This window comes from Mesoplodon bidens (genome assembly GCF_964165515.1).
Source record: "Mesoplodon bidens genome assembly, chromosome: 8".
Taxonomy (NCBI): Eukaryota; Metazoa; Chordata; class Mammalia; order Artiodactyla; family Ziphiidae; genus Mesoplodon; species Mesoplodon bidens.
The window spans coordinates 93,181,687-93,202,285 of record NC_138165.1 but is presented as its reverse complement, the minus strand read 5'-3'; positions in this window follow the sequence as shown (position 1 = coordinate 93,202,285).

The window sequence follows — 20,599 nt, the reverse complement described above, 5'->3', positions numbered from 1 at the left end:
GGGTCAGAGCACGGAGGCGTTCCCAGGATAGCCCTAGCTGCCTCCAATCCTTCTTAATCCTCACCATCAACTGATTCAAAGCCTCGATTTTCCCAATAATATCAGGGCTTGAGAAAGTCTTCTAAATCATCCTTCTGGCTTTATGTGAGTTTGTAACTAAACCTACTCAAACAGATGAGTCTCTTTGCTCTCTTTTTTAATTAAAACACTTCCAAAAGGAATGTTTCTAATATCACCAGAACTGGATGCTATGAAGTGTGTTTTGAATTTGGCGATTATATGTCAACCCTGTAGCCAAGGAGCTTATGCAGAGAAAAATAATAAAAGTTTAAGACATTATGCAAAATAGACAGAATTCATCTAAATTTTCACATATGATGTTGGGTCTGGCAGGGCGTGAGCTTGAGAAAGTCAGATGGAAATTTTCTTGTTTGGTGTTAACTTGGGAAGAGTTTTGAACTATGTCTTAAAGGAAGGGAGGGTCACTGTGACAAATGGGAGGGTGGAGGCAAGTGGGGGGAAGTATGCAGACAGCAGGCTAAATCATGTGCTTTTTCTGAACAAGAGGCTTCGTGATCTAGGTGTTTTCAACACCAACCCCAAACTCTCATAATTCCAAGTTTTCTATTCCCCTCAGCAGGGAAGAAACATAATGCAAACTGGACTCAAGATTGATATCAGCACACTCAAGGATGTTGATTAAAAAAATAAATAAAATTAATAGCCTCTGAGAAAACATTCTCAGGGAAGGAAACAGCAGGGTGGCCAGTTGACATTAACCAAGTCATCTGAGAAGTCTCTGCTGACTCTTTGTCCTAATAGCATTGGGGTTTTCCTGGAGCCCCTCAGAACATGTGTGGGGAGAGAAGGGTGTGTTAGATTTCATTTTGTTTCCTTAATTAAAGCAAATTCTAACCTCAAAAGAACACAGGGTACACCCTCAGTGGTTCAGACACCATGAACTTGGATGACTTGAATGTCTTTTTCCATGAACAGATGTCAGTCTGAGCTCTACTTCCTTGAAAAGGAAGAGTCCAGGAGGTTGTGTAGTGACCCATGGTTAGCAAGTGACCCCTACGAAGGACTCTGACTTCAGTCAGAGCAGCAGCTGACATCCTGCTTTGTAAAGAGGGTGGATGACCCAGTGAGCCAAGCACAATGGCTTTCCTCTCTGCAGAGTATTGTATGCCCACCGAAACTACTTGGTCCCCACACTGCCCACCAAGAAGAAAAGCAAATGTATCTGCATCAGGAAGAAATAACCCAAACCACAACCAGACTTCCTGGGCCATTTGCCTGTACAGTGATAAACATCTGGTCAACATAGAAAATTCCTCTTGATCCCAGAGATATCTTACTCACCTACTATGTCTACACTGCTCTAGACCCTAGAGATTTTAAGGTAAATGTTTATAAATGAAACCCAGTTAACTGGTCAGCTAGTCTCAACCAAATTTCCAATTGAATATGTTAAATATTCCATTATTTAACTAAATTCTTCAGTTTATACCCAAATTTTGGCATTAGCTATGTTAGTGATAACTCATTTTACTGCCACCCCATCTCATCATACTTTCCACCCATCCTAACGACCATACATAATTCAAGCTGGATTGATATGGTATAATTGTGCTATTCAAACTTTTTGATGAAAAGTTTCCTCTGATGATGTCAACAATGGACTGGATTAAATGGGTGTGGAAACTGGAAGGAATAGGAGAGTTTATTTAATAAACAGTGTGAGAGACAATTGATAATACAAGGGAAAAAATAGCTTCTTACTTTACACCATATACCAAAATAAATCGCTATAGATTAAGAGAAAAGTAGGTAACCGTTATATGTGAAATTATCTGTTTGTGAGTGGAGAAGGTGCTTTAGAAGTATAAAAGTAAGGAGATGGGTGTTTTCTAATAAGATTGATAAACATGACCATTTAAAATGTTAATATCTATAAGTTAAAAGTAACTTATGCTCAAAATTAAAAGATAAGTCACGGGGGCTTCCCTGGTGGCACAGTGGTTGAGAGTCCGCCTGCCAATGCAGGGGACACAGGTTTGTGCCCCGGTCCGGGAAGATCCCACATGCTGCGGAGTGGCTGGGCCCGTGAGCCATGGCCGCTGAGCCTGCACGCCCAGAGCCTGTGCTCCGCAACGGGAGAGGCCACAACAGTGAGAGACCCGTGTACCGCAAAAAAAAAAAAAAAAAAGAAAAGAAAAATATATATATATATGGGTCACAAACTGGAAAAAAAATTGCAAGAAAGAGTTGAAATATGTAACAAGAAAGGGTTAATATATTTAAATACAAAGAGCTCTCATTAAGCCAAAAAAAACACTCAAGAAAACAGGGCAATGGATGCAAGCAGTCAATTCATTAGAGATAAAATGAAAGTTGTCAACTAACATATGAGGGAAAAGTTTAATGTCATTTATAATCACAAAGCAGCAAATTGAAATACCAATGAGATGCTTTTTATGCCCTGAAATAGGTCCTCTCATACAGGGTGTTGAGAGCACAGATTAGTACAGAGGGCCCTCCATATCTGTGGGTTCCGCATCTGCAGTTCAACCAACCCACAGATGTAGAGACAACTACTACGCCATTTTGCATAAGGGACTTGAGCATGAGCGGATTTTGGACTTTGGTATCCGTGGCAGGGCTGGGAGATGGCTGTGAGGAATTATTCACCCAATGAGTTGGAATGGATTCATAGTAGGGTTCGGTAAGTGTCCCAGCCTCCTTACTCCTAACCCAGGCTCCTGCCATTCTTCAACCCTGTAAGTTCCGTAGCAGCTAGTCAACCTTCTGATTGATGTGGTCTGTGCTCTATCATCTAGTTTTCATTAATAACCAGCTAGCTTGGTGCTTGGTAATGATCTGTCATCGTGTCCATGGCTGTGTTTTATGACCCTGGTCACTTCTGGTGTGAAATAACAGAGTCCTGACCAGCAGAGGTCTGAAGGTGCCACTGCAGAGCAGAATGCACTTGGGCAGTTCGCCCCATAGAAAATGACATTCAAAGTAACAATTTCAGATATTCTTTTCAAATCTATCTTTCTAATTTAAGTATTTTTAGAAAGTCTTGCTACTAAAAGAAAAAAAAGCATGTGGGCTGCAAAGAATAGAAAGGCATGCAAGAAAATTCAAAGATCCCAAAACAACTGTCATCCAAGTGTAGATTCAGAGTCTAACTCAAAGAATAAAACTGAAGGTTAACAGAGTTTCTTCAGCTGAAGAGGTTCGATTTCAAACCCTTGAACCTTGTCGTAGGGATAGCTGATGGTATTTGGCTGGATCCAGGAAGTGGTCATGAAGTAAGGCAGTGGTAACCTTAGATCGGTTTTGTTCAATAGAAACAGTATGAGCCACATTTATAATTTTCAGCATTTCAGTAGCTACATTAAAAAAGGAAAAAGAAATATGTGAAATTAACTTTAATAACATATTTTATTATTTCATTCAGTATTTCCAAAATATTATTTCAGCATGTAACCAATATAAAAATTATTAATGAAATATTTTACATTCCTTTATTCTTATTAATCTTCAAGATCTGGTGTGTATATTATATTTAGAGCACATCTCTATTCAAATGCTAAAGATCTTTTTAGAAATACTTGATATATATTTAGAGCTCATAAAACTTACAGTTGAAACATAATCAAGTTATTTCAAACATACTTAAAAGTTCTCCATAACTGAAAGGCATGTCTGTTTTTAAAATTTAATTTTAATTAAAAATTTACTTCTCAGTTTCATTCACCACATTTCAAGTGCTGAATAGCCACATGTGGCTAGTGCTACCATATTGAACAGCCTTAGACAGAGTCCTATGATGATCTCTGAGTCGTCTGACCACTCACCTACTTCCTTAGGAGAATATTTAGTTCTTCAGTCCAAAGCATCAGATTATTCTAGCGTAGAGACAACAGTGCATAGGGAAAGGTCATAAGAGTAAGAAAGAATATCAGTTCTGTTGTGGTGGGGGTAAGGGTGGGGGCTACTGAAAAGAAAGGGTGAGGCTGGCATGGCCTGGGAATGAACAGGGAGAAGTGGAAGATCAGCCATCTCTCTAACTCCAGGAAAGTTATTGTCCCATCTTCAGAATAAAAAAATATATAGATATAGATGTAAAATAATTTAGAAATATAAAATTCCTAAAGCCCCAGGTCCCTGTGACTAACTCATAAATCCTTTATCTGTAGGCAATATACATCAACATGATATGTTTCTGCTTCCAAGAAATTACATCTAAGAAAACCTGTCTTCAATAAGAAAAATGATCTTTAAAACTCTTAGAGGACTTTGCAATGAGATCAACTACATCATTTCCTTAAATATCAAGCCTACCTCTTATATTTAGACTGCGATTAGATTCATGGGGAAAAAAATATTGACACCCAACTTTTCAAGAACATACCCACAACAGAGAGCAAAGAACACCTGCTGTTGATCTTATCTTTTGAATCTTAATTTCAAAAGTTGTTTTCATAGCTAAGTCTTTGCTTACAGAATGGTCCTGCCCAATGTTTTTGGGTTTAAGACTTTGGACATGTGGGTGATTGCTTAAAAGCATCCTGCCTTGGGCCTCAGTATCTGAACAATTACCCTGATTCTCTACTCTCTAGGCCCATTTCAATATTAGTAAGTATCTATTCTGGGAGATAAATAATTTCATTCACCAAATGTTGACATTGTGTCATTTTGACTTAAGTCTTCTAAGTATACTGAAACTTTCCAAACTTGTAGAATTTTGTGTTCAAGTTTTAAAAGTCTATTATTTGCACATTTCCTTCATATTCATCTGCATCTAGACGGTCTATTGAGATGAACCTCAAAAGGTCAAGGACCAGATTACTTTGGCTCATGGAACCCCTGGTACTATACTGCATGCCAATGGTACTTTAAGAAAGGCTTCTTTATGGAATGGGAGAGTGAGAAGGAAAGTGTTAAAAAGAGGGCTTAGCCTAGCAGAACCTCATTTGTTAAATAAAAGAAGCTGAAGAAGGAAACCAGAAGAAAAGTAGATGAATTCAGAAGACAATGTTTAGGAAAGCTAGATGGACAGAAGCTGCCTAATCTATCCTATGTCTTCAGTTGTCTTCAGATCAATGCTTTCAGTCCCACATCAGCCAAAGAGCAGCAGAAAAGCCGGGAGTGGTGGGCAAGGCAGAGGGGAAATTAACCCTCACACCTCCATCCCTTAGGAGACTATTCAGTTCTCTAGCCCAAAGCTCCAGATCATTCTGACATACATTGCTTTAGGTAAGTCATAAAAAGCAAGCAATTGAGGAAGTGAGTTGTAAGATGGCTTCCAGATATGGGTACTGTGTATTTTCACAATCCCCAAAACATAACCTGGAAAAGCCATACATGCTTCTTATAGGGGACTGGGGACTCCTTCTGCTAAACTCGTACAAGGTGGTGAGTTAATGGTACAGCAGGTGGTGATAAAATGCAGCAGGTGCCAAAAGCAGGAGACCCATAGCTCCAAATCCCACTGATATGCCACCTCACCCCACCCCATAAGTCTTTGCTAGGCCTCCCTGCATAGATACTGGAAGAAAAATAGAATGATCAGACCAGGGTTGGAGTAGCAGTAATTGGAGATGGTTGCTAACTGGGGTAAAGGTCAAGGAAGAATGAAAAGTGACTTAATTGTTATCCTACAATCTAGGTGGAGTTTCCATAAGGAAAATGTCATTGTTGTCTATCAACGTAGTCAGCTCTACAACAAGAAATGGAACTCTTTGTAGCAAGAAGAAAGAAAGGTTAGACAGGCAGTTTGGGGAAAAGAAAGACAATTTACCTGGGAGTGAAAAGAGCCATATTTTGTTCTGGCTATGTTACTGACCAGCTTTGTGGCCTTCAGCAAGTCATTTCCTGTCCTGACTTCAAAAGCCTATAACATAATAGTGTAATAGCTACAATAATATTAGAGCTATACCTAATAGCACTTAAAACTGAAAGGCATCACTCTATACATTCTACAAATATTCACTCAGTTAATCCTCATAACAAAACTGTGGGGTAGATAGTATTCTTATCCCCATTTTACAGATGAAGAAGCTGAAGCACAGAAAGGTGTAGAAACTTGCCCCAGGTCACTCAGCTAGTAACTGGCAGAGCCAGAATTCAAGCCCACTCTGTCTCTAGGCCCATGCTCTTGCCAGTGCACTACTACCTGCTTCTCAAGTCAAAGGACAGGTTGCTCAGGGGACACAACTCTGTTGAGGTTTTAATGAAGGCCCAGCTCAGGGACCCATGCTGAGTGCCAAATACTCAAAGCACAGAAGAGCTGTCCCTCTGTGTTCCTGGAAGCAGAGGTCAAGGGGAAGGGTATGGGATTTCTCAAAGTGTCCTCCATGGGCCACCTCCCCCAGAATCATCTGCAGAGTCTTAAACAAGCAGATTCCTGGGTGAGCCTAGATATACTGTATCACACTGTCTGGAGGATGGGGCTCAGCACCCTTCATTTAGGCAGGTCCCCCGGGGCCTTTGATGTGTACTTGAGCGTGAGAACCACTGGTTTGGTGTCTGAGAAGAGAGCAGACTTCACCTTAATCTTGCTTTTCCCAAAAAAAGCACCCTGAGAAAACAGTTGAGGCTTGAACTTGACCACAACAACTAAGTCAAATGAATAGAAAGGACAGTGTACAACAAGGTTGGTGCCCAGAGAAGCCTATGGTCCAGATGGACACTGAAGTCAGGAAGAGACCATTTAGTCAGGCCCCCTAGCTTGGATTAAACCACTCCCTACTGGGGTACCCACGTGTAATTCACACCTGCTGTAAAGCAAAGGGAACTCAGGTGATAAAAGTCTTTGTGGCTGGATGTGCTGGATATAAAATCCCACCCAAGAAATGAAAGCTGGCAGATCCCAAATCCAAGGGGTCCCATCTCCAGGAGAGAAGTCTCTCCTCCTTTCCCAGGTTATTTTATCCTTCCCAGGAGTTATTGGTTGACACTTACTGAAAAAAGCAGCAGCAGGAAGGGTCTGATTGAGGTCTGACCTGCTGGGCATCATTTCTCAACAGTCTGACTTTCTATCTCATGCTGTAAGAACAAAGGGGCTTTGTGCCTCAGGGCAGAGAATAGAGCCTTGCATTTTAACTCTAGAAGAGAAACCCCGATGCTAATTTCAGTTCTGACAATGATTGTCGAATCCCAGCAAATCACTTCCTCCTTCTAGGCCTCTGGTTTCCCATATGTAAAATGAAAACTCTAGGGGTGGTTTTCTCTAAGTTTCTTTCATCTCTAATACCATATAGGTCTAAATGGGCTGAGCCTCCAGCAGGAATAATACAACTGTCCAACATGGAGGAATTCAATTCAACAGATATTTCTTGAATTCCTGCTATGGCAAAGCAGTATGTGCATGAGGCCTTGGGATGTGCAGGGATGCTGGCCAAGAAAAGTGCACAAGACTTTCAGATGTAGCCCTTTCTTCCGTGTTTCAGGGTCATTACCGTCAGGACTTTGGGAGGAGGGGCAGTGCTAATGGCAAAGACTTTCTTATTGGGATGGAAGTGAAGTCAGGCACTGTCGAGGAAGAGGCACTGTAACTCGAGAAGTTCTCTAGGATTCTTGCCTCCATACACAGCAGCTCCAGAGAACAGGTCAAGGAACACGTGAGAGTTTCCAAGACACCTGGGAATGGCCTGGGAATCTGTGAAGTGTGGTGTCCTGGCTTGAGAAACAGAAAGCAAAATTCTGTGGAATCTCAAACTGTTTAGTCTATACTGAGCTTCCTATCCACACACAGCAGAGGTTAAGGGGAAACAAGACGTACAAATGAGGAAAAGCAAAACACCTTTCACACAGGAAAATGACAGCCCAAGAAAGAAATACCCCCTTTACCCCAGGCCCCCAACTCTGAAATGTCAGGGTGAGGGAGTAAACATGATCAATCCACCAGAGAAAGGACTGTCCTCTTCCAACTCTGCCCACCTGCCCACAGCCCTCACCTACCGGAGTATCGTCCAATGCCTTTGGCCTTGAGGCTTAAAGGGAAGAGTGAAAGGGGCCCTGCTTTGGATCATCAAACCTTGTTTGAAGCCATGAGAGCCTCTGAACTTCTCTCAGTACCGCCTCCTACCCCTTTCAATGTCCCTACTTGCTTCACTCCCCTTTTTCATCCAGAGAGCCAGGAGTTCTCCCTAGGAGGTGCTTTTATGCCCCCTCTTTCTTTCACCATGTGTGGTTAGAGTAATTCTGCTTACACCAAAGACTCCAACTTCCTAATGCCTCTTCCTGAAACAATGACAAATCTCTGGACCCCTAGGGTGCATCCATCTCAAACTCAGGCTAACTCCTCAGGGGTCTGCTGTGTGGTCTACTTTGCTAAAGGGTCCCAACCTCTCAGCAGATGACAAAAGAGACAGGCCACAAGTGGGAAGCTGTGTCCTAACAGAACTCTGTTGGAGCCCTGAAGAGGCTTCCTGTCCTTTAGTGGGCTGAGACTGGGAAATCCTTCCTAAAAAGTGGACTAAGAACAGTCAGGGGTTAAGTCTAGGACTTTGAACTGAGAGAAAAAGGTAGACGGACGCTGTGGAAAAGGTAAATGAAAGAAAAGAAGAGGCATTTTCGAACCCACGTCAAGGAAGACAAAAGGGTTGACTCTTCTGTTCACTTAAGTCCCTAGAAAAAGGAGCGTGTGTAATTGCACATGTCTGTTCTCTGGGAAGTCTGTCCTCAGTACGGCAGAGAGTTATGCAACTAGCTAATGCACAGAGCCAATCTGTACTCTGGAAGCCAAAGTCAGTCAATCAGACAATCAGTATAAATCATTTTGTTCCACTCTAGTTGGATTTAGACCTGAACTACCAGGGCATTGGTCACAAGGCTCTAAATCTTTTGGTATCTGGGTCAACACCATCATAGACCTGTACCACCTCTCACTTTACATCTATGTTTTGCATCTCATTATAGCCAAAGATTCCTCCAGTTCAGGCAACTACACAGCTGGGCCACCACTGTGGTCTGGACAGCATCCAGTCTTTACCCACAGAGGCCCATGATCATATCTGACTCCCCAGAAATCCCAGCTGACCCAGGAACAGGGTATTTAGACATACATCTGCTTGAAGAAAGCTCAACATTTTTTGCCAACTCATGACAGCCTCTATGATGGGCATACATTATATGTATTATATACATTAGATATATGGTGTAGGTGCCTATGAAACAACCCTGAATGGAAGAAAGGAACCCTTTTAACAGATGAAATTAATAAATAAGACCCCAAGGAGCTAAACCCAGAGATGCTTACATGAGAAGGTGTGGAAACTGATGAGAGTCTAAAGACAGAAGAGCGAGTCCTTTACCTGGGCAAGCATGGCTGCTGCCTGCAAGCAGAAGTCTGGGCTATATGTTCTCCCAAGGCCCCTTCTTGTCCTGGGATTGTAGTTCTCTGATTAATTTTCCAGAAGAGAGGCAATAGGGAAAGGATAAGTGGGGAATGTTCATGAAGAAGGGTGGTAGAGAAAGTGAAAAGGAAAATAAAATAAAATAAAATAAAGCACTTCCTGATCCGACAAGAAGCATGTGTGTTGGGGTGTGGTGGGCAAGGAGAAAACCTGTCATCTGAGTGCTGAGCAAAGGTTCAAGGTCATTTCTGAACTCGTCCAAACAACCTCTCCCGGCACTTGTTGGCACATGGCAGATCTGGGCTTTTGGGTTTTGGCAAGGAAGAGAGTATCAGGAATTCAGCACAAAACCTTTCCAGTTTCTGAGAGAGAGAAGATGAAGAAGGCTGAATTTCTTGGCGTGGCTGCCAAGGGTGAGGCTGACGCAGAGCAGAGAAAGGAGGGGACCTGGGAGAAGCAGCCTGTGAAAGCAGGAAGGTCACCAAAGCTCCAGAGGCGTGAGGGCAGTCCCGAGCCTCAGGGAACATTGGGAAGAACAGCCTTCCCTCAGCACTGAGTCAGCCTGGGCTGAGGTCCAGCTGTCAGAATGGATGCTGGACTGGGGGACCAGCAGGTTCCAGGCTAGGCAATAGGCCCTGCAGGCTAGAGGATCACGCATTGGAATCTTGATAGAAAAGCAGCCCAGTGTACTGCCCTGGTCCCTGGACAGCTTCACACATTCACCACTACCCCAAACCTTTCAGGAATTCTATCCATGAGAAAAGGAGAGAAATCCTTGTTTTGAAAGGCAGCATGAAGTGATTTGCCAACTTACTTGAACTTAGTGGAACAGCACAACTATTTCTAAGCATAACCCCAATCTGTAAAACAGGTAAAAGGAAAACTGGTTGAAACAGCGTCTGGAGTACCAAGAATAAGCCCACCTCCCTCCTACCGCCCACTACACACTCACATGGATCCAGAGGCACCAGCAGGCCACTGGGGCACTCTGGACATCATCTGAAGACTTGTGAGGTAGAAGAAGTGCCACAGAGCAGATTTAGACAAGCCTGGGTTTAAATGTCAACTTTATCATTTAATTTCCTGTGTGAATTCAGCTTCATTGCTCAACCCCTTTTTACCTTAGTTTCCCCAGCTATAAAGTAGAACAGGTAGGGAATTCCCTGGCAGTCCAGTGGTTAGGACTCCATGCTTCCACTGCAGGGGGCACAGGTTCAATCCCTGGTCAGGGAATTAAGATCTCACGTGCCTTGTGTCTCGGCCAAAAATAAAAATAAAAATAAAGTAGAGCAGGTAATGCCCACCTCATGGGCTTCTTGTGGGAATTAAATATTTTACAAATACAGCTTATATTTTACAAACATAGCTCATAATAGGTGCTCACAACTGTCAAAGTTCCCCTTTATGTAAATAATCCTATTATCACGGAAGCCCCAATAACCCTGCCTCCAGATGGCTTATGTTCAATGTAACTACATATGCTTATTAGCTTTAAATCAGCATAAAAATTAATTGTCCTGAATATCTCTGTGTTTGTGCTCTGAATTCTGAAGCTCCATCCCAGGACACTAATTCATGGCAAAAACACAAATAAGTCAACCCAAGCTGATCAATGGATTCAAGATCATCCCAATCAAAACCCAAGGGGACTTTATTGGTAGAAATTGACAAATTGATTCTAAATTTCATATGCAAACACAAGGGACCCAGAACAACCAAAACAACCTAGCAAAAGAGAAACAAACCTGAAGGACTTATAATATCTGATTTCAAGGTTTACTATAAAGCTACAGTAATAAAGAGAGCAAAGATAATAATAAAGAGAGCAAAGTACTGATGCAATGACAGACAAGTAGGTCAGTTGAATGAAATATTGAATGCAGAAACAGACCCCACATTTATGATCAGTTGATTTTTGACTTTGATGTTTAAAGATAACTTGGATGGGAAGATATCATAAATACGTTGTGGAGTAGATGCCCTTCTGTCAAAATGCAAGAAAACCCAAGGTCTCATATTTAATGCTCAGATTAGTTAATCTACATGGACCTCAATTTCATTTTCCTTGGAAAGAAGAGAGCCAACCATGTTTAGGATCTACTGAAGGCTTGATGTCATTCTTCAAGGAAACTTGCCCCCGAATTGAAATATTCCACAGGACATTGCTGTTGCTATGTTTGATTCTACACATGATTCTACTACCCTCAGGATGTACGTTCTGAGCTGCTCCTCTGGTCAGGGCTTTGGAACTGAGCTGATTCATCCACACCTTATTCTCCCATCCCCACAGAGACCATAACAGCATGCCATATGCATTACAAGACATCTGGCCAGAATTTAGAGCATGGACTGTGGCCACAGAACGGAGCAAAGCTGAATGACCACACACAGGGTCTGAGCCTCTGACCACAGCCCCTTAGCTCTGCCTGCAAACCAACCCAGACAAATGAAAGCTTCCTTTCTGTCTTGTGCACGTCAAATGTGTTCCAAAGGAAGGTTCTCACCACTCACTCCCAAGCTGCTGCCGCAGAAAGAATTCTCCACTTCTTACACAACCCCTTGCTTAAAGAGGGCAGCCAAATTAACCACAGCCTGATAGACTGCTAATGGTAACTTTGTACTTCAGAGCTAAGGACAAAGCTGCGGTGGTGACAGGGACTCCATCAAGCACCAGGGTCAAGTAGAAGCCAGTTGACCCAGAAGAGGAAACGATTCTAACTGTGGAGCTAAGCCACTTACTGGTTGGTGCTCTCTGCTACCTCGCTATCTGTATTCCTTTAAGAACTAATGAATAATGTTTTCCAACATTAGTTGCCCCTGGTTCTTTGCCATGTCCCTGGCTGGCTGCCTTCTGTCCAGGTGTGAGAGGACTTTGCATTCTGGGAATCCCTGCATTGTGGTAGAGAAAAGGAGCTGAGAACAGCTACCTGCGCAAATCCAGCCACTCCCACTTGCTGGGCAAACCTAAGCAGCTCATTTAATCCCTATTAGCCTCAGCTTCCTCCTCCTCCATAATAGTACCTGCCTCATAGGGTTATTGTGAGGGATAAATGAGATAGTAAGAGAAAGCCTTCAGCACAGCACAGGGGCACAAAGTTGACACTCAGATATTAGCTGGTATCATTATTAGTATCATTATCACCATTGTTGTTGTGATGATGGTATGCTTTTATGTGGATAAAACAGCCCACTCCTCAAACTGTAATTGTCCGTGTAGAAGAGATACCAGGGAGGGGCTCCTGACGAGGGGCCAGACTGGCCTACGTCCAAAGCAAAATGTGAGGTGCTAAAAACTTTTACATGTAATGAAGGCCATCAGGGAGCTGATCTGAAAATGCAGGTGCTCATTGCATAGTCACGAAGGAGCTGCAGTAAGGGTATGTCACAATGTTCAGGATAGTTAAATCCAGGAGATGAAAATTTACAGCTGGGAAAAGGTGTGGGAGAGTACGGAGGAGTAGTGTCTGGGGGATCATGGGAGAGAAGGAAATAGGGGTGAGTCAGTGAGAACCCGTTCAAATGGAAACAGATGGGAGAGCCTAGGCTCTGAGTTTGTTGAGTGGTTGGTCCAGAGTGTAAAGACTGGGGAGAAACGTGATGGGAGAGCCAAAGGCAGGCAAAAGGTAGAGGGCATAACAGGCCAACGCTGTTCATTCTCAGCACATCTTTGTTATCAAGCGCAAGGTAAGAGAGTTAATAGATCCAAGATTTCCTAGGACTAAACCCAGAAGTATACCAGGTGTATAGTCAGCAACTTCCCAAAAGTCTACCAGCTCAATCAAAAGCCAAAAAAAGTGGACTCAGACAAGTTAGGAAAGGACTTCATCCCAAACCCCAAAATGGTGACGATGGAAGGTATTAGAGAAGACAGATCAACTTAGGGTTGACAAAGGAAGAAAGACTGATGAAATGTAAGGAAGTCAGGCAGTTTGGGGAATGTTTTATACTAAACCTCAGCAGGGTAGATGAAAATCAATAAGAATGTAAGAACTCAGATAATATTTCACAACTATATATGGGTGAAATCCCCCCAATTCCCCAACCTCAATAATTGATGATCGGTTATAGCTGTACACAAAGAGCGTATGTGTGTGTGTAACTGTGTGGGTGTTATTGTATCTTGTACTAGGGGAGAGATGCTAGAAAGTGTCAGAGGGAAAAATATTTTCTCCTTGTTACTCCCATGGTTGTGCCTGAAAGATAAAGCCCTAAATGTAGGAGAAAATGAAGAACCACCTGTTGGACTGAGTGATGTAATGTCTTTGTTTGTTACAGATTATACAGTCCTTTCCCTGATAATTTTTCAGAGGAATCAAAATTTTGTTTGAAGACCAATCATTGTCTTCTCATAATGATGAGTGCTCCAGCCTCATATTGTGTAATACTTCCTGAAAATGGAAAATGGGGAAATAACTTTGGTTATTCTATCCTATAGTCATGAAACAATCCATCTGCCTTGGAGATTCCACAACCCTCAAGAAAATAAATTTTTATTTAAGCTGCAAATAAGTATGATGAGGAGGTATATTTGTGGACTGCGCAAAAAGAGATTTCATTGCAAATCCAAAAGAAAAGGCTTTTTGAATTACCCATGCACTGTGTTCTACCCTCCTCCCCAGTCCAATTTCATTAACATTGATAGACGAGTGTGGATGCTAACTCACACTGCTAGTGGATATTTTCAGGATGCGTGGAGCCTTCCCCTTGTTGCATCTCTTGGCATAAGACCTACTCTCTCCTTCCCTCCCATGATCTCTCTGACATCATGCAATAGGACATCACGACCTACTTCTCTCTCTTCCCCTCAGTTATATCCTCCATTCTTAAGTTGCCAGACAAGTGTGATTTGACAAATGGAGAAGGCTACCAGGAAAGAACTGTGTGATGTTACTTTGTGGCCTGTCTGTTCTTTCTCTAAAAGGCCACATAGTCTCCAGTGGATAAGTCCATTTTTCCTCTTCTTATGTCTCTATTTCTTCACCACATAATCTCTCCACCCTCTATCATATGAGCAACACACACAGGAACTAGCAAAGGAGTCAGGGAATTGTACCAAGAGTCAGAGCTGTCCCTAGAAATCTGTCCAAGGAGGCATGTGTGGAACAGGGCAATCTCCTCTTTATAATATTTATAATGATGTTTTCTATATAGAAGGGCTAGGTGTAAGTATGTCTTACGGCCCTTCATGGCTAATACCGAGGGATACTGACAAATGAATGAGGTAGTTAAAGATAGGCAAAGAGCTTACATGATGCAGGGAAGACAATCCTGAGGATTAAAAATGTAAGGAAGAGGAAAAGAAGGAAATGGGGGGAAAGGAAAGAGGAAAGGAAAAGAAAAAGAGAATAAATTCAAAAGTGAAGAATGCAATTTTCAGTGGAAGCTCACCATTCATTCATTCTTTCCATCATTCATCTAACGAGTGTGTTGGGTGCTGCTATGGGCTAGGTACTCTGGTAGAGGCTTTCAGTCACCTTATTCCATTTAATTCTCATAACAACTCCATTGGCTAGACACAATATCCCTTTTATAAGTGATTAAACTAAGATGCAGAGAATTTAAGAAGTAAGCTCAGTTAATACAACTAAAGGCAATGGAGTGGGTATTAGGACCCAGATCTGCCTGGCTTTATGACTCTGGCTTTTGTGTTACAGAACTTTCATGCCAGTCATCTTATCTACCAAATATTTTGACTATCTTAGGATAATGGACAGTGAGAAACCCAGATTTTGGAATCATTAGTTCAAGCTAACCAATCTTGTCTCTTCTTGATACAATCAAGTGACTCTTGGTACCCTCATGACTAGTGTAGCTTTAGATTCTAATTACTAAGACACTTGCCTTCATGACCTGAGACATTGCATTTTTAGGAGCAGTTAGAGCTGCCTGGCCCACAAATCCATCACCGAGAGTTGTTCAGGAGCAGGTATCCATCCTGGCCCTCCAAGATCACACAGAATCTTTAGCGCACCTGAGTTCTCTATCTTTTTTAAACACCTGAAGCTGGAAGAGCCCCCTGTGTCCTTCTTTTCTCCTCCCACTTTTCCATGTTCCTCAACCCAGAGCTCACTCCCATTTTTCTCCATCTGCACCCCTGAGCCCAGGTTTTTTCCCTTGAGCTTGTGGAAAAGAAAGGTCTACCTCCTATATCCTACACATCACCAAAGAACTCAGATCACACCGAAATAAAAAGGAGGAAACAGCTATCAAGGGTCTCTCACACACTGTGCCCCGTCTACAGCTTTTGACATGGGTCATCTTCTTGGACTTCATGTTGTGAGGTAAGTATCAGTAACCCTGTTTTGCAGATGAGGAAATTGAGAGGTTAAACACATTTCCAAAGGTCATACAGAACTAGTAGAGTTGGGGCAGGAATCCAGGTGGTCTTGTTCTAACCCATTTTCTTCACTACAAAACCAGACTCTCTCCCAAAAGTAAGCATGAAGATGACAAGTGGGTGGAGAGAAAACCCCTAGGCTCAGTAAGGGTAGCAAGCAATCATCATGCAGCAAGCAATTATCCGAGGACAAGAAGGCTTACAGAAGCCTCTGAGAAGCCTCATTATAATAAACTGTAGTGACAACAACATACTGTAGTCTGTGCATCTTCCTCAACAGTTCAACAAATCCTAAAGCAGATACCACTCAGCTTTGCTACCTATCTCAGGCCAATTTCCATCAGATGTTAGAGAAGAAAAACTATGTGAAAAGAACAACTGTGATGACCTTTCAGAAAGTAGAAACTAGGGAGGGAGCAAAAGAGAAATAAAGAAAGAAAAAAAAGGGTGTGTGTGTTTTCCTTGAGGCTGGGAAGGAACCCAAGGAGCCTGGAGATGTAATGGGATACAGTGCAGATTACAAAAGTTTTGTTACAGCTGTAATAGCCTTTCACAAAGGCATGGCCCTCCAGAGAGCCATATTTCATCTCAGCTTTCTCCACCACATAAGACAGAGGGTGAGGATCTGGAAGGCAAGACTGGAAACTCATGCCCGAACTGAGCGAGCCCTGACATCCCTGTGACACTCCCATCAAACCAAAACGAACTGGACCCAAATGCTCTTGTTCTAACAGGTTTTGGATTTCAACCCTGTCATCTGTTTATTTATTATTATTTTTTCTTCATACTCTCCTTTTTGGAAATGCATTGCCTAGCAACCTGATGTCTTATTCTAAACAGCCATGCACACAATTGTACGCACACACTTGGAGACACGGGGGTAGTATTTGAGTGTCTTTGATGGCCTTGTTAGCACCAACGGGTCACTTACTTGGAAGAGTTAGTTCCTAGGATTTGTGTTAGTCAGGGTTGCAGCTCAAGCAATCCCTGGGACAATCTTAGCCCCTCAAGAGAGAGGAAGGGCACATCTTTGCTTAACACTAGGTGAGTAGAGATAGCCACAAAGGGATTCATGAGAGGAAAGCAGGCACCAGCATTGATCTCTTTCATGCAAATAAGTCTTCAGATCAGTCACCTGTCAGCTACGTCAGAGAGGGTGTTCTGAAAGCTTTGGATTCAGAACAGACAGAGAAGAATAAAACACGCTAGTCACTTTCCAGTTCAGAGGGATGGGGGGCAGACCTGCCCTCCCTTCTGTTCTGCCATGCCATTTGTACCTCTTTTCAAAGGGGCACCCCCTGAATTTAGGCAGAGAGGCTGGTGTCCCGATAAGAGCTGCTACAATGATACGGTCATGTTAGTGGAAAGTGGCACATGACATGGATCCAGAGCCCAAAGGATCTAGCTGTCCAGCCTCCGGGAAACTGACCAATTATCTTCACCCTTTTATTGTAAAATAAAACACAGGTACAGAAAACCACACAAAACACATGTACATCTTAATGGATTATTATAAGATGGACTGTATTGTAGTCGACATGGGGGTAAAGAAATAGACCCCCTCCATGTGTCCCGTCTCAATCCTAACCCTCCTCTGACCGGAAAGTGACCTCTCTCCTGGCTTTTAGAGTAATGCTTCCTTGCATCCTTATAGTTTTAGCACCAGGCAAACATCCCCGGATACCACAGCTTAGTCATGGCCATTTTTTAAAAAGTGATGTGTCTTTCTAATCTTTTTTTGTCTCTGGTTCTTTCACACTTTTCAATTTCTTACAACGTATCCATTAAAAAATCTGGGGCATTTAAGCTGAGGGTTTGAAATTGGGAAAGGAAAAAAAAAAAAAGACCAATAAATGAATAGACTGGTTTTCTCCTTTGGCTTCCCTCAGAGTTTGTTTTCCAGAACATACTGGGGTGGGAAGAGGAGAATTGAATGAATAGAGTGGAGTGAGTATTAGTAGGGCCAGAGGACGTTTTTTAAGCATGTGACAGTGTTTTCCAAGCTCCGGACCCCCCCTCCCCTGCCACTCTGCTGGCAGGGCTGCACTAACAGGTGTGGCTGGGGGGTCACTGGCCCAGCCCCCTCCCCAGACAGTCCCAGAGCTCCAGCTTCAGCTCGGAGTGTTAGATGGGAAAGCTGCTGCAGTCTCTGGAAGTGAAAAGCCCAGAGGCTTTATCCCTGTCAAGAACAGGTCTGACAAGACAAAGGCAGCCTGGTAACCAGAGAGGCCAGTGGGGAGTCAGAACACCTGCCTACCCTTCCGGCTCCCCTCAGTGGTTTGCTCAGCCTGAAAGCTTTCCTGCCCCACTCTGGGCCTCAGTTTCTCCCTTTGGCTGTGTGCAGATGTGAGCATCCATCTCATGGAAGCATGTGGTCACGCATGTTTGCAAAGCCCCTGCTTCCCTGGGGAGGGAAGGCACCTGTGTAAACAGAGCTTGGACGCGCCATGTGCTCGTTGTTGGCTATGTTCTAAGGGAGGCACCAGTCCCAGGCTGCAGCCCTGATGCTGCAGTGGGAACAATGCAGGCTCTGTTTGCCCAGCTGCAGTTCTTACCTTCCCCTCTGTTGCACCATTCTCGACCCCCAACCAGTTTCTCTGCCAGGGGAGCCCAGAAAGCATTAGCTCACTTTGGAAGCCCCAGTTTGAGTAAAATTCAGTTTGCTGGTAAAAAAAAAAAAAAAAAAAAAGCCCTCAAAAACACAAAGTAGATTTTTTTGAATCTCCAGGACCACTCTCACCAGTGTGTGTGCTGCTTTGGAGGAGAGGAGACTTTAAGGAAGACATGGATCCCCTAATCCTAAACCAGCCTTGTCTTTCCCATTGATGCTTAGGAAAGAGTCATCATAACCCTTTCTTCCTACTGCACACTGACCAAGGAGCTTGTGTTGATAGAAAGGAGTCCTTCAAGCTCACTTTTAACTCACGTAAATTTTAGTAGGTGTCCTCAGCAAAGAGAAAAAGAAAAATAACTGCCCATCATCTGATTCAGTAAGCTGCACTTTGGAAAGTATGAAGTGGAAATCTGCATTTCCTTCACTCCAGCTCAGAACTGCTTGTGTTTCAAACTATATTCAGCCGAGACATAGTTTTGCTCAAGGTGGTTCCAAACTCAGACCCACATAACATTCAATAAGCTCAGAAGATTCTCTTTTCTTTATTTTTTTAATTTAATTTAATTTATTTATTTTTACACAGCAGGTTCTTATTAGCTATCTGTTTTATACATATTAGTGTATATATGTCAATCCCAATCTCCCAATTCATCCCACCCCCACCCCCACCCACTTTCCCTCCTTGGTGTCCATACGTTTGTTCTCTACATCTGTGTCTCTATTTCTGCCCTGCAAACCGCTTCATCTGTACCATTTTTCTAGGTTCCACATATATGTGTTAATATACGATATTTGCTTTTCTCCTTCTGACTTACTTTACTCTGTAGGACAGTCTCTAGGTCCATCCATGTCTCTAGAAATGACCCAATTTTGTTGCTTTTTATGGCTAATAATCCATTGTATATATGTACCACATCTTCTTTATCCATTTGTCTGTCGATGGGCTTACTTTTCTTTAATATTGGAGCAGACCACTGTTTCTTCAGTTGCAACACTTGAAGTAACTGAACAGCAAACAGCTATCTTTCTAAGGAAATTTCAGGAATTATTTGGATGACATACTTGCTTGCACTAAATACTAAGTGGCTTGAGCTAAATACTTCTCCTTCACCAGTTGACCCTTGGCTAGATTTGCTTGGATCTATTGACTTGGTTAAAGCTCAGTGTATCCAGGACTTCGTAGGTGAATTATCATTACCTATGGACCAAGGTGGTTGGAGACAACTGATACCAGGCCTTGGAGAGTGGATAATAGCCAGCAGGTTATTTCTGGTTGGTGTTAATGGAGATATACTTGATCTATATAATGAAGAGGGAGAGGGAGATCCAGAGTTTTGAAGTCATGAAGGAGGGTGGGTCTGTGGATTCCTGGGAAGGAGGAGATGAGGTGCTGAAAAAGGGAGAGGGTATTCCACCAGAAAAACATGACCTTCAAAGCTTTGCATGGCTCCAGACCAGCCATGCCTCCTGCATGACCTGACCAACTCCAGTCTAGACAGGATGGGAAAGTTGACCATTTTCTAGGTGAGCCCCACCAGCCCTAGTCTAGACAGAATTGAGACATCTACCATTTCCTTGGGGCCTAAGGGAAACAAGAAGACCCCTGGCCTGAGCACTGTCCTTTGGAAAACCTAAAAGGTGTGATGAATTTAGTGTCCCCATCCCAGCAACAGAGAGCTGAAAACCAGGGGCTTAATAGACCAGATTAGGAGAAGTTTTTAGGACTTACACAGTAGGACACTTTCAGGAATCCAACACTATAAGCTTCAGATTTGACCAAGCATCACAATTTCCAGCTAGCTCTCCACTTCATCTCAGTCCTTTGTTCCTGGTTGTCTGGCCTCTTTCTGTGCCCTGATTCTCTTTCTTTCCAATTTTTTCCTGCATTTTTCTGAATTATCATCTTTGCCCTTTTACTACATGCAGCCCAAGATGGTCTGCTTGGGTTTTCATGGTTCTTTCCATTTTCACTCCCACTTTTTCTGCTGCTGGTCTTGGCTGGGCTCAGTACTTGAATTTCTGTAATTTCCTGGCATTTTCCACTGTTTCCTCTGAGATGTCAGTTTTCCCTCCATGTCCTCTACCCTTTTCAGATTTCCTATTTCTCATCTCTAGCTCGATCTACGTGAACCGAATGAGCCATTTAGACTACAAAGGAGTGGGTGGGATGAGGGCATGAGTTAGCACCCCTGGGAGAAGCTGAGTTCATCTCAGCTGGTGCTTCAGCAGGCTGGCCAAGAGAAGAATTAGAAAGAAGCAATTTAAAAATTGTTTTTA